The sequence below is a fragment of the Sus scrofa genome, chromosome 1 (assembly GCF_054392235.1).
Source record: "Sus scrofa isolate SSC_HxYL_T2T_F1_AM1 chromosome 1, Sscrofa_HxYL_maternal_Yorkshire_Landrace_v2.0, whole genome shotgun sequence".
Taxonomy (NCBI): domain Eukaryota; kingdom Metazoa; phylum Chordata; class Mammalia; order Artiodactyla; family Suidae; genus Sus; species Sus scrofa.
Genome location: NC_139383.1, coordinates 74369994 through 74387439, shown reverse-complemented (window position 1 = coordinate 74387439; position 17446 = coordinate 74369994). Strand labels below are relative to the sequence as shown.

The window sequence follows — 17446 nt, the reverse complement described above, 5'->3', positions numbered from 1 at the left end:
CCAAAGCCCAGCCACTTCCTGGGGTGCCCCCTCCGCCCTCTGCCCACTGCCCCTGCAGTCCCGTGGGCGCGCCGAAGAGGCTAGGTCCTCGCACAGGCTCATAGGTGCGCGATTTGTGCCTGCGTTGCCTCCAGTCTGCAGCCGGGAAGCCAAGCCGCGGCCCCCCAGCACACGGTGGGCTGGGGGTGGGGTGTGAGAGGCCAGGGAGCCTTGGGCCCAGACACAGTGAGAACTGTGAGAGTGTGCAAACCCCGCCACTTTCCACGGTGACACTTACAATTATCTGACATAGGCCTTCATTCTTTTATGACGGTTGCCATAAGTGAGGCACAAAGTTAGCTCTAAAGAGGCCGAAGTAAAGCAGGATGCAGGGCTGGATTCCAGGCGCTGCTTCGGCAGCAGGCAGCATCTCCGGGAGGGGTGGGCTCAGCAGCCGCGCCTCTCCCTCTCTCTCCCTCCCTCCCAAGAAGGAATTTACAGGGCTGGAACTACTCCCTTGCTCGTGTACATGCAGTCAACAGCTAGAACTGGATTTGGAGGACTTGAATCCCAAACTACCTCAGCAGAGAAAGGGCCAGCTGGGTGTGAATGAATTGCCCAGCTGTCTTTCCTCGACCACTTCTCTCATTCCTCTTGGCTACTTTCCTTCTCCACCCCCCCTCCCACCTTGTGTTGGCTGGGAGGTGCTTTTCCCCGGGGGTTGGAGGCTGCTTCAGATGAGAAAGGGCTATAGGACACGAAGGTATTTTCTTGCCGCCTCCTCCCTCAGGCCTCAGAGGCACTGCTATGGCCTACCCAGCTCCCACATCAGCCCTGGGCATCCAACCTATGAAACCTGCTGGGCTCATCCCTCTGGAGGACCTCTCCAGGTTGTCACTCCTCACTATATACCACATACACATCACATTCTACATACACAGTATCACGTGTACACACAATATACTGCATATTGTTTACACATTTTCACACTTGCGTATACACATGCAGAAAAACTGTTCATGCAGCAACTTTACAAAAACATAATCACATTTATACAAGACCTAGACTCACCGCATGCATACACATAGTTGCACAGACATGCACACATTCTGCATGCCCTGGCTCTGTCTGAAATGCCAGGTCAGGTAGTGGGGACTAGAGGGAGCCATCCGGGTGGGGGTCACTGACTTCAGCCCCAATACCTGAGCCTCTTTTGGAGATCCTCCCCTGGCAGATGCCCTGAGCTTCTCAGGGGGCTTGTGTGGTGCTCATGCCCTTCAACCACTTTCCGACAGGCGCTGCACCAGAGCTGGGGTCTCCCCCAGGGGGCTCCACCAATCAGGCCAGAGCCCAAAACGAAGACTTGACAAGGGGACTGACTCACTTGGGCGACTGGCACCAGACACCAGACACCTGCCTATGACCTTCCTTAAGGGAGTGGGTAAGCTGGCCTCCTGGTGGCTGTGGGGAGTGGGATAAAGGGGGAAAGGAGATCTGGCTGGACTGACCCGCACTCACCCAAGGGAGAATGGTATAGAAGGTGGGGGGGTAGGTAGTGATAACTGCCATCTATAAAGCCAGCCAGAGCATTCCGCCAGGCCCCAGATTTACATAAAAGTGGATCACTGCTTCGTCCGAGATCTGGAAAGAGTGCTTGCAGAGAGGGTGACATTCTGCAATCCTAATTAGTGATTTTTGTCCCCTTGTTACTGGGCTCAGCATCTCATGCAAATGAATTCTTCATTTCAGCCACATTACCCCAGCTCCAGAATTAACTGACTCTTATCTTTAATGATATGCTGCTGAAGTTCTCTGAGCCGGCTAGCTTTTTATCTTGATTACTCTAATCAATAAGAAATGATAGAGTAGAATTATAAACTCTATTGGCTTTTAAATGTTGCCGACAAGCCCTCTAGATGCCATTCCCATTCATTGTTATTTATTAAAATGATCCCCAGCCTAACAGTGGATGCAAATAGGTGAACAAGAATTAGCCTTCAGACAGTCCCTGTGAGTCCCTGACACCTTTGCATGCTTCTCCCCAGAGAAAAGTCATCACTGTTTGGACTTGAGAAAGTAGAAACATATTAAAACAAAAACAAAAACAAAGAACTTAAAAGAACCCCGCTCTTTTGGAGGTGCAAAAGAAACAACAACAACAAATATTAAGAAACATCAGATTCCCCACCCTACCCAGATAGTCTTAAAGATAAAATCTCCGAAAAAGTCACTTTGAGACACAGCCTCATGCTCTGGGAATGAATCAAATTTGTAAATGCAATTTCCCCCACTCTTGGGAGAAAAATGGGGCTTGGATCTCTTTCCATCTGCAGAATATACCTTTAACTCCAGCTGAATGGAGAGTGGTGGTTGGCCACGGTGTCAAAAGCTCCTCAAATGGGAAGTTTTTGGGTTCCTAGATGTCCAGCATCAAGTGAGCTGAGACAGGGAGCCCATCTTTCCCACCTCAGGCAGTCCATTGCCCACATCCCTCCAAGGTCCAGGACCCCACGACTCTCTTGATTGCACCTGCCTCACAGGACCAACTTGTGTAGCATGGTTTCCAAGAAGCCAAAAAGAGAGTGTTAATAACAGTGTTACTAACCCTCCCCTCATTCCCAACCTTGGCTCTAAGTTTGGCCCCAGGTGGGGTGCCCTAGGAGGGCCAGGGGCTGCTTAGAACACTGGCCATCATCACTGATCAGAATCATGTACACATTTACCAGCCTTCGTTTAGACCCCCCCCCCAAATCCCATTAAGAGCCTACTCTGCACCAGGCACTTTGTTAGCAGCTGGACTCAGATTCTAAGGCACGGGGAACCTTTCCCTAGCTCGCTTGATGCTCTGCCCCTTTTGATACCCCTGCTCTGTATGGGTTCTCAAGATCAGTGGCAACCAAAGCTCCAAAAGCACTCAAGCATTAGGCACACACACTAACACACATGCACCACAAACTCAGCCTGCCCAGCAATCCCGCTGGGCACACCAGGGCAGTCCGGAGGCGTTTGCGCACAGTACTACTCATCCACTGCAGGGAGACGGGTCTGAAGCAGCCACATTGCCCCTTCAGCCCCTTAGCTGCGAATTCTGGCCTCTCCCTTTACCCCCACTCCCGGCACAGACCCTGTCCCAGTGAGCTGGGGAAACTGTTCACTCAAGGCATATCCGGCTTTGAGACTAGAACAGCAACCCAACACTTTGGCAAAGGGCGGTGCGCGCTGGGAGAGAGCAAAACAGAACACAAACTCAAGTCCTTCAAGGCTATGGTGGATCCGTACAAGGAGAAGGTGGAAATGGCTTTTTTTTTTTTTTTTTAAATGACACTTGGGGGTGGGGAGAGGCTGAATATATCGAAATCATGTAAAATTTCTGTTCTTAGCAACATCCTTGTTATTAGGAATGATGACTAAACCACCAGGATTATTCTGGACTGTAAGTTATCAAGAGCCCACTAATTTCACATTAAAGCCCATTGACTGCAACGGCGTGATTGAAGGGTTTTTAACAATTAACATAATCAGAAAATGAGCTGAGATAATTTTTATTCAACTCATTACTTTTTAATCATGTATTTCTTTTAATTAATATCTTCTCCATGAACATAACACAAAGCGCAGCCCCAGTGCTGGCCCAAGCCAGCCTGCGGGACTGAATTTGACACAGCCAAACATTTTACCAGCCGCATTCATTGCATCTTTATTGTGGTATGCATGAAATAGAAAAATCTTGTCCAAAAGTCACCATGTTGTTTTGAAACACAATTTAAAGGGGGAGGGGCATGGGCTGTGAGCGGACAAGCCATTCGCTTTTTAAATTCAAGTTGACTTTTATATTTGGGCACCTTTCTTGGTTTGCAGTCAGAGGAATACAAATGAGAAGAAAGAGGAAGAGCAAGAGGAAAGGGCTTCTGGAGATTAATATGCCATTGTGAGCTTTGGCTCCTGGAGCTTGCTACCTGGGCCAGCTGGGGGAACCTTCGAAGGCACAGAGCTTGGCATCATGGCGCCTAGTCTTGGTAGGAGGAACAGGGCCTGGCCCAGGCTGTCAGGGCTGAGGAATTCAGCCTCAGTTCCCTTACTATTCTCAATCTCCTGGTCTCCCACCCACACAAGGTTAAGTCCTCTGCTCCCCAAGCCCAACAGAAACTGGGCGGAACCTGCAGGTAGGATATTAGACCCCCCGGGCATTTGCATTGCAGTCTGAATGTCTTAACCTCTGCTGGTTCCCAACACTTCCTGGTGTGCCCTACCCTGGAGATGTGATCCAACTCAAATGCTTTAAATGAGGCAGAGAATGGGCCTTTTGGTAGAGAGAGGACTCCAGCCTCTCCCCTTGGCGGGCTCCCTCTTTATTTAGGTAACTGGCAGAAGGGTGCATTTTGCCTGTGGTCGGAGTCTCCCACACCTCCAAAAAAAGGGGCTGTTTACGGACTAAAATCTCTTTCCCTGTGGGAACTGCATCAGCCTCAGAAAAAAGAAACAAAGCCGACCCCTGGTGGAAGAAAATGAAAGTTTAAAATATAAAGAAAGCTTGGAAGAACCTCTAGCCCAAACATCTGTATACCAGAGAGGGAGGGGAAGAAGGAAGGAAGAGAGAGTGGGAAAGGATAAATAAGGAAAAGGAAAATTGGAAGAGGCAGAAAACAGAAGAGATCTCGTGGCAGCAGGTGAATTCAGGTAGAGAAAACTGAGAAGAATGAGACAGAGCACAAATCCTTTCGGACCCTTGGGTCAAGTATGCATCCTCAATACTTGTGGCCTGACTAGAGTTATGGGTCAGGCAGGGGTGTTTGATTTCTTCCCTTTCTCTCCAGTGGAGGTCTGGAAGTCCTACGATTACATAGGGTAATTGGATTGTCTGTTGGACACTGGCAGTTACTACCTGCCCATCTCAGAGCATCCAGGTTCTAACCAAAGCTCTCCCTTCCATGATCCTAACCTCTCAGTTTTAGCTAAGTGACAGTAAGTAACTAAGGCAAAAACCGAAACTATCAAGGGGGATAATTGTTTAGAATGCAAGCCCCAATCCTCTCTGGTATTTATTTATTGTTGAATTTTAATGATACTGAAGCCTCTCTGATGTCCAGGGCCAAATGGTTAAAAGAAGAAAGAAAAGGTGACATCACAGATAAAGATCTCACTGAACAAGTTATTGTTTACTTAGAGGGAACACTTCAGGCTAATTAAGGAAGTGAAACTGGTGGCATTTGTGTCCTTGAGCTCTTTTAAAGCCTTTCTGTAATCCACTATCAAGATGTGCCTCTGTGTTGCTTCCTCCTCATCTTTCTATTTCATCTTCCATATTCTCCTATGTGTCCTGATATTACACACGGATTTCTTTCATACACTTTACCTCTCCTGCATTTATGACACGCCAGAAGCATATTCCTCCCAAAAATCCGTCCCTCCCCACCCCCCAACATCCATTTATCTAGACTTTGCTTGGGTGAGTTCTCAGGAAAAAAAAAATATATATATATATATGTGTGTGTGAGTGTGTGTGTATGTGTATATATATATATATTTGTCTTTTCTAGGGCTGCACCTACGGCATATGGAGGTTCCCAGGCTAGGGGTTGAATTGGAGCTGTAGCTGCTGGCCCGTGCCAGAGCCACAGCAACACAGGATCTGAGCCACGTCTGCAACCTACACCACAGCTCATGGCCAATGCCGGATCTTTAACCCACTGAGTGAGGCCAGGGATCAAACCCACAACCTCGTGGTTCCTAGTCAGATTCACCAACCACTGCGCCACGATGGGAACTGCAGGAAGTATTCATTGAATTGTTGACTATCCTCTGAGATTCAGCATTTTGGATTATAAACCAGGAGCAGGGTTGGTTCTGGGTTGGTCTTTCTGGAAGTTATTGTGGACCACAGACATTCTTGAGAAGCTGAGAACAACCCCTTGCTGAGGGGTGTGATGAGATGCTGAGAGGCAGTGTCTGAGCGTATAGTAGGAATAAAACCTACATGCTGTGGTTGTGACTCTCCATGAAAGTGCCAAACATGAGGAAGACTGGGAATGGGGGTGGGCAGACATGTAGCGACCATAGTAGTTCTAAAATCTGCTTTGAGAGAAGCAGATCAGGAGGATCAGTTTAGTGCCCTGGAAAGAGGGCAAATAACCTCTCTTGACAAAATTAGTGAAACAGTCGTAGCACATTTGCCAAAGAAACACACTGCAGGATTTTTTTTTTTTTTTTTTTGGTCTTTTTAGGGCCAACCCCATGGCATATGGAGGTTCCCAGGCTAGGGGTCTAATTGGAACTATATCTGCCGGCCTATGCCAGAGCCACAGCAACACCAGAAACGAGCCGCATCTGCGACCAACACCACAGTTCACAGCAATGCTGGATTTCTAACCCACTGAGCGAGGCCATGGATTGAACCTGCAGCCTCACGAGTCCTAGTCAGATTTGTTTCCGCTGTGCCATAATGGAAACTCCTGGGCTGCAGGAAATATTAGTAAGAGGCCAGTACACATTCCTGTGCAAACAGACAGCACTACATCCCAGAGTTTTGTCAATAATAGTATATGCTTCTTTTGTAGTTTTTCTATTTTACCTCCCTGGTAGAGCCATCATTGGCTTAAACCCTCACCCAAATCTGACCCAAACGATGACTTGGGCTTTAGACAAGGGTCATCAAGTCAACAAAGAGGGCCCTGGCAAATGAATCATAATTCTTGTGGCCATGCTTTGAGCAAAAGGCAGAGTTGTGGTGGCCCCACTTTGGCACAGGGCGCTCTCCTCAGACCACCTAATCTCTTCTTTAAAGCTTTCATGAACTCTTATCAGCTTCATCCTCTTCAGTTTTTCCTGTTCACCAGCACAGGAACATAGCACATCCCAGTATGGTGGCCACCATCCTGAAAATAGCCAGAATGTCTTATGGCTGCTCTGGCTAACTTAAAAAATGATTTATTTTTTTCCTATTTGGACTGATTGAAACACTATGAAGCAAGGGGAAGAATGTACAATTATTAAAGCACTTTAAGTTTTGAGACAGCCAAACTGCACAATTCAGGTCAGAATGCACACGAAGACTGAATTATCTGAATTGTGCAGTTCATGCCCTGTCACCGGATGACTGTGTGATTTTTCTTTGCCTTGTGCTCTGTAGACACAAGCTTACTCTTTAGAAGACACTTCTTGGGTATTCTTAGGGAGTGTGAGGAAGAGCTTAGTACCTTGAATGGTTTGTTGGGATGCCATCATCCCTTTGGTAAAAACTGAAAATCTACTTATATCTAGATTTTAAAAATCCACACAAATTAATTCTCAGTGGAAAACAGCAAGCTTGAATATGTCACATTATATAGTATGTCACACTTTTATTTTTTACTGTGAAAATTTCCTACTATATACAAAAGTAGAGTATAATAATTCCCCATGAATCCATCACCCAACTACAATAAGCATCACATTTGCCTTCTTGTTTCCTATCTCCATATTGGTATGGCTAGAGTATTTAAAAGTGAATCCCAGGAGTTCCCATTGTGGCTCAGTGGTTAATGAACCCGACTAGTATCCACGAGGACGTGGGTTTGATCCCTGGCCTTGCTCAGTGGGTTAAGGATCCGGTGTTGCCAAGAGCTGTGGTGTAGGTCACAGATGCGGCTCGAATCTGGTGTTGCTGTGGCTGAGGCTGCGGCCAGCAGCTATAGTTCCAACTGGATCCCTAGCCTGGGAACCTCCATATGCCACGGGTACGGCCCTAAAAAGACCAAAAAAAAGAGTGAATCCCAGATATTAACTGTCATTTCACCCTTAAATATTTCATTATACATCTCAAAAAATCTTTCATATTACAATGGCAATATCACACCTAATGAAATATAATTTTCTTGTATCATATAGTAACCAGTCTATATCAAAATTTCTTGGAGTTCCCGTTGTGGTGTAGCAGAGATGAATCTGACTAGGAACCATGAAGTTGTGGGTTTGATCCCTGGCCTCGCTCAGTAGGTTAAGGATCTGGCATTGCCGTAAGCTGTGGTGTAGGTTGAAGACGTGGCTCAGATCCAGCATTGCTGTGGCTCTGGTGTAGGCTGACGGCAACAGCTCCAATATGACCCCCAGCCTGGGAAACTCCATGTGCCACAAATGAGGCCCTAAAAAGACAAAAGACAAAAGCCAAAAAAAGAAAAAAATATTTCTCTAATTGTCTAAAAAGATTTTTTTCTACAGTTGGTTTGTTTGAATCAGGATCCAAACAAGATACACTTGTGTTTGACTGCATAGCTATTAAATCTTTAAAAAAATTTTTTTGGTTTGTTTTTGTTATGGCTTTTGAGTTTTCTGAAATCTTTTACTATAGTCTCTCCTTTCTCCTGCCCTTTCTTTTCACATGACATTGACTTTTTTTTTTTTTTTTTTTTAAAGAAAACAGGTCAGTTGTCCTGAGGAATGTTCTACATTTGAGATTTGCCTGCTTGCTTTCTCGTGGTATCATTTAGCAGAGATTTCAGGTGTCAATGAAGCAGAGGTTTAACTTAATTTTCTTTCTTCTGCATTTCCTGAAGATTAGAAGTAAGATGTAAAAATCTCAATAAGTTTAGGTTCTTTTTTCCCCCGTTTTTTAGGCAAGAATACATCAGAGGTGAATTTCATATTGCACAGAATCAGGAGGCCTACAATATCTTGTTCTGTTTTGAGTGAAGCTCAGACTGATCAGTGGGTTCAGGTGATTATCAGCCCTTCATTGTAAAGTTCCCATCACCCTCTGACCATTGTTAGAATCAGCATTTCTTTAGGAGATAGCATATCATTCTTTTCAATGCATTTCAAGTAAATTATTTCTTTTTACAAGTGATACATATCATTTCCCTTATTATAAGAGGAGTGACAGAAAAGTCACTTTGGAGGACACACACATAACTAAAATCCAAGATTAACGACTCCTAACTCTAAAATCTCTTTGGAGTATCAGAAATGCCAGTTCCAGGGCCTTAAACAAAGAGGAATTTACTTTTCTCACACAACAAGAAGACCAAAGGTTAGAAGTACTTGGCTTTGCTTTAGTGGCTTGATAATGACAGGGAAGATGTTATCTCTCTGCCTTTTCCCTCTGATCTCAAGATGGCTGATGCATGTCCAGCCATTGTGTCTGCATTCAAGACAGAAGAAGGGGTCTCAAGAAAGGGCTACCAGTCACGTCTATTCCTGTCGATTAGGAAAACATGCTTTATGAGAAACCTCCTAGCAGGATTCCTTTGGGTCAGATGTGGGTCATATGGCATCCCGAACTGCTAGACAGCTGCGACAGCAGTATTTGGTTTTCAAGCTTCTACAGTAGAGGCAGAAAGAGAGATGGGGGTTGGGTATAAATGAAATGCTGATCCACCTACACCAAGCCCACCCTTCTTTGCTCTCTGACACACATCATCTCCTACATTTTCATGAAACCAAGTTTCTCAGCCACACATTCTGCAGAACAAATGGAAAGAAATAAGAATATCCTTATTCTTGACTTCTTTGACCAAAGGGGATAGTAATCAGACAAAGACTGGCTCCAAACTCCAGGAAGGAATGAGTACGCTGAGTGCTAAGTAGATGCAGCTAAATTTCACTAGTCTGTGGATTCTATGGTTTGTTTAAGGATATTAGGGAATTTTAAGTATATTAGACTGAGATTGGAGTGAGAGTGGGAAGTAATGGAAGACCAAAAAGTCTACAGGAGTTCCCATCGTGATGCAGTGGAAACGAATTAGACTAGTATCCATGAGGATGGGGGTTTGATCCCTGGCCTTGCTCAGTGGGTCAGGGACCTGACATTGCCATGAGCTGTGGTATAGTTGCAGATGCAGCTCAGATCCTGCATTGTTGTGGTTGTGTAGGCCAGCAGGTATAGCTCCAATTTCAACCCCTAGCCTGGGAACTTCCATATGCTGTGGTTGTGGCCCTAAAAAGCAAAAAAAAAAAAAAACAAAAAAAAAACCAAAACAAAATAAAAGTCTACAAACAGCAAATGTTGGAGAGAATGTGGAAAAAAGGGAACCCTTATACACTGTTGGTGGGAATGTAAATTGGTACAGCTACTATGGAAAAGAGTGTGGATTTCCCTCAAAAAACTAAAAATACAGGAGTTCCTGCTGTGGCTCAGTAGTAATGAATCCATAGTATCCATGAGGATACAGGTTGGGTCCTTGGCCTCGCCCAGTGGGTTAAGGACCCAGTGTTGCCATGAGCTGTGGTGTAGGTCGCAGACGTGGCTTGGATGTCACATTGCTGTGGCAACTACAGCTCTGATTTGACTCCTAGTGGGGGAATTTCCATATACCATGGGTGCAACCCTAAAAAAAAAGAAAGAAAACCTAAAAATAGAACTACCATATGATCCAGCAATTCTGCTCCTGGGTATACATCCAGAAAAAAAAAATGAAAACACTAATTTGAAAGGATATATGCACCCGAATGTTCATAGAAGCACTATTTACAGTAGCCAAGACATGGAAGCAACCCAAGTGCCCATCAACAGATGACTGCATGCAGAAGATGTAGTATATACACATATACACACACACAATGGAATGTTACTCAGCCATAAAAAAATGAAATACTTCTATTTGCAGCAACGTGGAAATATATATGAATATATATGCAAAACAGAAACAGGCTTACAGATACAGAAAACAAACTAGTGGTTACCAAAGGGGAGAGGGAAAAGTGGAGGGACAAATTAGGGGTATGGGATTAACAGATACAAACTACTATATATAAAATAGATAAGCAAGAAGGATATACTCTAAAGCACTGGGAATTATTCCAATTACCTTTTAGTAACTCATAATGAAGTGTAACCTGCAAAAAATACTAAATCACTATGCTGTACACTTGATGTTGGTGGGAATGTAAATTGGTGCAACTACTATGGAGGTTTCTTAAACTAAATATAGAACTACCATATGACCTAGCAATCTCACTCTTGGGCATGTATCTAGAGAAAACTATAATTTGAAATGATACATGCACCCCAGGGTTCACTGTAGCACTATTTAAAAAAGCCAAGACATGGAAGCAACCTAAATGTCCATCAACAAAGGAATGGATAAAGAAAATGTGGTATACGTATACAATGGAATATAACTTGGCCATAAAAAGGAATGTAATAATGCCATTTGCAGCAACATAAATGGACCTAGACATTATCATAAAAAGTGAAGTAAGTCAGACAAAGACAAATATCATATGGCATCACTAATAAGTGGAATCTAATAAAAATGATACAAAAGAACTTAATCACAAAATAGAAACAGACTCAAAGACTTCAAAGCCAAGATTGTGGTTACCAAAGGGGAAATGGTGGGGGGGGAGGGATAAACTGGGAGGGTGGTATTGGCGTATATACACTACCATATACAAAATTGCTAAGTAACAAGGACCTACTGTATAGCACACAGAAATCTATTCAATACTCTGTGATAGCCTATATGGGAAAATAATTTGAAAAAGAATATATGTATGTGTGTGTGTGTGTGTATCCTCTCTCTCTATATATATAGAGAGAGAAGCGGGGAAGGGAGGGAGAGAGAGAGAAAGAGATAGGTAGATAGATAGATAAGGATTTATATATCTGATTCACTTTGCTCTAAACTGGAAATTAACACAAAATTGTAAGTCAACTATACTCTAATAAGACTAAAAAAAAAATCACTATGCTGTATACCTGAAACTAACATAATATTGTAAATCAACTATACTTCAAATGAAAAAACAAAAGTAAGCCACGGTACTATGAGTCAAAAAGCAACTCTGTTATTAGGAGATTTTCACTGTAGAAGGATTTCTAGTTACCTCTGTCCAAAAATGTCTGCTGTATATGATTTCTGAATGCCTTAAAATTCCTTTAATAGTAATCAAAATCTATATCAGAGTTCATGATAATGTCAAAATTCAAATAGTTCTGGAAAGGTAACATTAACTTACACTTAAAGAAAAGCATAGAAGGCCTCAAATAAAATAATATCATTCTTATTTAAGTAAAGTTCAGATTCTTCACCCCAGAGGCCCAAAATGGGCAATCAGCCCTCTTGTTTCCCAGCAGCAGCAGAGTAGAGATCTTGTTAGAACATTAAAAAAAGATTTTACTCAAGGCTAAATAGCAAACGGGATGATAAAAGGGAAAAAAACACAATTTCTGAGACACAGCTTGCACCCATGATTAAAGACTCATACCATTAGGCAGAGAACCCAGGAAAAGAAATCTTTTGAAGGTTATCCTCCCTCCACCTGATGGATGCCTTTTTGACTTCCACCAACCAAGCATCCACTTAGTGTTAAAGTCCCAAGAATCTAAACTGAGAGAGGCTGAGTCTCTCTCTCCCTAGATTCTGACCAGAGTTCTAGTTTCATGCCTGAACTTTAAGAAACCCAGATGACTGACCCCCACAATGACCTCTCTCTTCAGATGTATCCATAAGTTGAGGTCTAACTCTGACTCTCGCAAGCCCAAGTAGAATATTCTTCACATCAGAACAGAAGATAGCCCCACAGCTCCAACATTCATACACAACTGGGAAACAAAGAATCATGGATGGTGGGAGTAGGGGATTCAGTGGAAATGTAATGTCCATACAAGGGCCACTATTAGCTCATCTGAGAGGGACTGTCTGAAGGAGAAGTGAGGGAGAACTATAAAATGCGGAAATGAGCAGAAGGCTAACCATAGGGTCAAAAAATACCACTCATGTTTTCCAAACAGGTAGTAAGAAGTGCATCAGTATTTCTTTGTGGGAACTCCAGGTCCTTTGCCCCCAGGGAGTCTTGCATGTCCCTAGAGCGAGTCCTGTGGCCAGCCTGGGACACTGATCTTTTTCCTATGATGCACTCTGCTAATGTGTCCCATGGCTTCCCTCCAAAGTCCCCATGCTGGGCACCGCTCATCTCTGCAGCAGTCTGATGTCACCATTAGGGCACACTCTTGGACCTTCTGTCATGGACAAGACCCTAATGCTGCCTGGAAAGTCACTAATATTGATGTCTCTGGAGACTCAGGCTCTTAACTTCTTACAGACAGCATAATTTTAAAACAAAAAACCATGTCTTTTAGTTCTTGCTAGTTTAGTTCTTTCAGCCCTTTTGTTCAGAAGAAGATTGTAAGAGGCTGGACTATGGAAGTTAGTCCATGCCGGACTTATTCATATGTTTAAAATTACTTCTTTCCTCTATCCATCCTTTGGTCCTTGAACTGAGTGTCAAGTCCCTCACTCTGAGAATCCATTATTTCCCAGCAAGCCCTGGGATTTCTCAAGCTCCAAACTCTAGCAGGATGCCTCTCCTCCCCCCACCTCCAACATGCTCAGCTGTGTGAATCCCAGAGCTCACCTCTTTTAGGCTTATGCTGGGACCTCTGCTATATATGCTTTGGCTATTTCACTACTCAGAGTAACTGAGTAGTGAAAGAACAACGTTAACTTTCTTTTACAATAGATGAAATTCACATGGAAATTCCTGTCCTCAAAATTCAATGGTTGTCTTGTGGCTCACATCTTTAAACATTTCAGCAGATTTGAAACTGCTGTTTGGGAAAACTTTTGGCTAAGACCACAAAGACTTACACCTTCATTCAGTTTCTACCCTGGTTGGCTACTAGAATATTTGGGTTTTCTATTAACCGGTAGTCCAGAATGCCTAAATTCTTCCCTCTCTAAAATTGCTATATAGATTTATTACCTGCCAAAATAAATCTCAACCTTATTAGTCTGGGACGTGACAAACAAAATCTTATCAAGAAGAAAAAATATCAATGGCAATATTAAAGGTTATTTTCAAATAAAAGAGTGAAAGAGAGAAGTAGACCAAGCAGTACTTTTTTCCATAATAGACTTTTATTTTTTGGAACAATTTTAGTTTAACAGAAAAATTAAGAAGACAGTGGAGTTCCCATTGTGGCTCAGCAGTAATGACTAATATCCATGAGGGTGCAGGTTTGATCCCTGGCCTCCCTCAGTGGGTTAAGGATCTGGCATTGTTGTGAGCTGTGGTGCAGGTCACAGATGTGGCTCAGCTCCCATGTTGTTGTGGCTGTGGTGTAGGCTGGTAGCTGTAGCTCCAATTCGACCCCTAGCCTGGGAACCTCCATATGCTGCACGTACAGCCCTAAAAAGACAAAAAGACAAAAAAAAAAAAGAAGAAGAAGAAGAAGAAGACAGTTCAGAGCATTCTCATATACCCCAAACACTTTTCCTCCTATAATTAAATCCTACATTAGTATGGCATGTTACAATTAACAAATCAATATTCATACAATCATACTAGCTACATATTTTATGCATGGCCCTGTATTGAGATTTGTCTGATATTTTTCTCATGATTAGATTAGGATTATGGGTTTTATGAAGAAGACCACAGAAGTAAAGTGCCATTTTCAACATATTACATCAAGAGTACATACTATTCTTTTTTTGTCTTTTGTCTTTTTAGGGCCACACCTGCAGCATATGGAGGTTCCCAGGCTAGGGGTCCAGTCAGAGTTGTTGCCACTGCCTATTGCTCCAGCCAGAGCAATGCCAGATCTGAGTCTCGTCTGAGACCTACACCACAGCTCACAGCAATGCCAGATCCTTAACCCACTGAGTGAGGCCAGGAATCGAACCCACAACCTCATGGTTCCTAGTCAGATTTGTTTCTTCTGTGCCAAGATGGGAACTCCAGATTTTACCATGGTATAGAGTAACAGCAATAATTATTTTTGATTTTTGAATGATTACTTGTGCTGGGTGCTATTTAACCCTGGCAACCACTTGTTGGCTGGCTACTTGAGTCAGGGTCACCATTGCCTCTCACCTGCTGAACTGAAACTCTGGCTTTGGAAATCAGACTAAGAGAGCTGGGGCTGGCTAAATGGGGAAAAATCTGGGGTTGGCTGTGCAGAAACAGCCTGGAAGAACTAGGGTCTAGAGTGATCACATCTGAGGGTGTAAGCTGGGGAAATCCAGTCGGGCTTGGAGGCTAGGTGCCATTGTTTGGGGATGCTGGAGAGAAGGGGCAGGATCTGTCACTAAAGCCTTGCTCCCTGTGTGCACCCTCAGGCTGCAGGACACCAACTGCTCCAACCCTAGGAGCCACCTGGAGCAGCTGCTGCTTAGCAATAGCTGGGGAACAAATCCCATCTTTAGGGCCACAGAGAACAGAGAAGGTGGAGTGATCTCGGGGATAGTTGCAGGAGTGGCTGCATGTTCTATGGCTAGCCACTGGCCATGGGAGCCACAAGTTGCCCAGCAGGAAAGTGGAGTGACTGTGGGGACAGTGTAAGTAGCTGTGGGAGCCACAAATGGCCCAGTTGGTTGGCAGAGTGCTCGAAGGAATAGCACAAGCTCTGTGGCAGCTACAGAGAGCCCTCCTGCCAGTGGCCTGACAGGGGGAGTGACTGTGGGAATGGTGTACATCCTGCAGCTACAGAGAGAACCTTTTAGCAACAGTTAGGGAGCAGCCCTCACCCTTGGGGGTACAGAGAACACTCCCTAGAGCAACCAAACAAAAAGAGTGACTATGGAATAGTGCCTGCCCCCACAGCTAAAGATAGTAGTCTTGAGAGCCTCCCCAGCAAAGGAAGGGACTGCAGGAGCAGCTGCTGACATTATTATCTACAGGAAATGGTCCTGAGAGGTGTCTGGTAGTGGAGGGGTCGCAGGAGCCACTGTTGCCCCCCTCCACGGTACAAGAGCAATCCCGTGAACTGTAAAACACTGCCACCTCCCTCACAGATCCCATTCCTAGAAGCCACCCAGTTCCAGAGAGGTAGCACTGCTCTAATTGTGTGCTCTAGGTACACATGAGCCACTATCACCCCTAAGAACTCCAGGACTGGGCACCAGGTGCTGCATCTATATACCTGCTGTCAAAGGAATGATAAAGATAAAAATTTAGACAATATGAGAGGACACAGAAATAGCTTTCAGACAAAGGAACAAGACAAAAAACACAAAACAACTAAATGAAGAGAAGATAGGCAATCAACCTGAAAAAGGATTCAGAGTGCTGATATCAAAAGAAAGATACCAGAAAAAGAACGGAGACATAGATCGAGAAGTTACAAGAAATGTTTAACAAAGAGCTAGAGGACTTAAGAGCAAGCAAACTAAGATGAATAGTATAATATCTGAAATGAAAAATATACTAGAAGGAATCAATAACAGGATAACAGAGACAGAACAAGTAAGTGAGGTGGAAGACAGAGTGGTGGAAATCACTGCCACAGAAAAGAATAAAGAAAAAGGAATGAAAAGAACTGAGGAGAGTCTAAGAGACCTCTGGGACAACATTAAATGTACCAACATTAGCATCATAGGGGTTCCAGAAGGAGGAGAGAGAGAAAGGGCCAGAGAAAATATTTGAAGAGATTATAGACAAAAACTTCCCTAATGTGGGAAACATTCAAGTTGAGGAAGTATAGAGAATCCCATACAGAATAAACCCAAGCAGAAACACAGTGAGACACATGCTAGTCAAACTGACAAAAATTAAATACAAATAAAAAAATATTAAAAGCCACAAGGAACAAGTGACAAATAACATATAAGGTAAGCCCCACAGGGATAACAGCTGATTTTGCAGTGGAAACTCTGCAAGCTAGAGAGGAGTGGCAAGATATATTTAAGGTGATGAAGGGATGGCACCTAGAACCAAGAATACTCTACCCAGAAAAGATCTCATTCAGATATGATGGACAGATCAAAAGCTTTTCAGATAAGCAAAAGCTAAGAGAATTCAACACTTCCAAAGCAGATCTACAACAACTACTAAAAGAACTTAGTAGAAAATAAAAAGCCACAATTAGAAACAAGAAAATTATAAATGAGAGCTCACCGGTAAAGACAAAGATAATATAAAGTAAGAAATCACCCATTGACAAATATAATATCAAAACTAGTGAGGAGAGGACAAATGTAGAACATTGAAAATACATTTAAAATTAAGACACCAGATACCCAGACAATTCTGTACACATACAGATGGTTTTATCAAAATCTAATGGGAAACACAAACCAAAAAAATCTCTCATGGACACCCACATAAAAAAGAAAAAGCAGGAGTTCCCGTCGTGGCGCAGTGGTTAACGAATCCGACTAGGAACCATGAGGTTGCGGGTTCGGTCCCTGCCCTTGCTCAGTGGGTTAACGATCCGGCGTTGCCGTGAGCTGTGGTGTAGGTTGCAGACAAGGCTCGGATCCCGCGTTGCTGTGGCTCTGGCGTAGGCCGGTGGCTACAGCTCCGATTCAACCCCTAGCCTGGGAACCTCCATATGCCGCAGGAGCGGCCCAAGAAATAGCAACAACAACAACAAAAAGACAAAAGACAAAAAAAAAAAAAAAAAAAAAAAAAAAAAAGAAAAAGCAATCCAAACACAACACTAAAGACAGTCAACAAATCCAAAAGAAGACAATAAAAGAGGAAGGACAGAAAAAAGACCTCAAACAACAATCCAAAACAATTAAGAAAATGCCAATAAGAACATACTTCT

At 43.6% G+C, this 17446-nt stretch overlaps 1 protein-coding gene across 4 annotated transcripts in view; it reads right to left on the bottom strand.

The window, feature by feature from the left end:
- Window positions 1-17446, bottom strand: part of NR2E1 (nuclear receptor subfamily 2 group E member 1) — a 111556-nt gene that overhangs the window by 67657 nt on the left and 26453 nt on the right. The gene's annotated exons all lie outside the window — the stretch shown is intronic.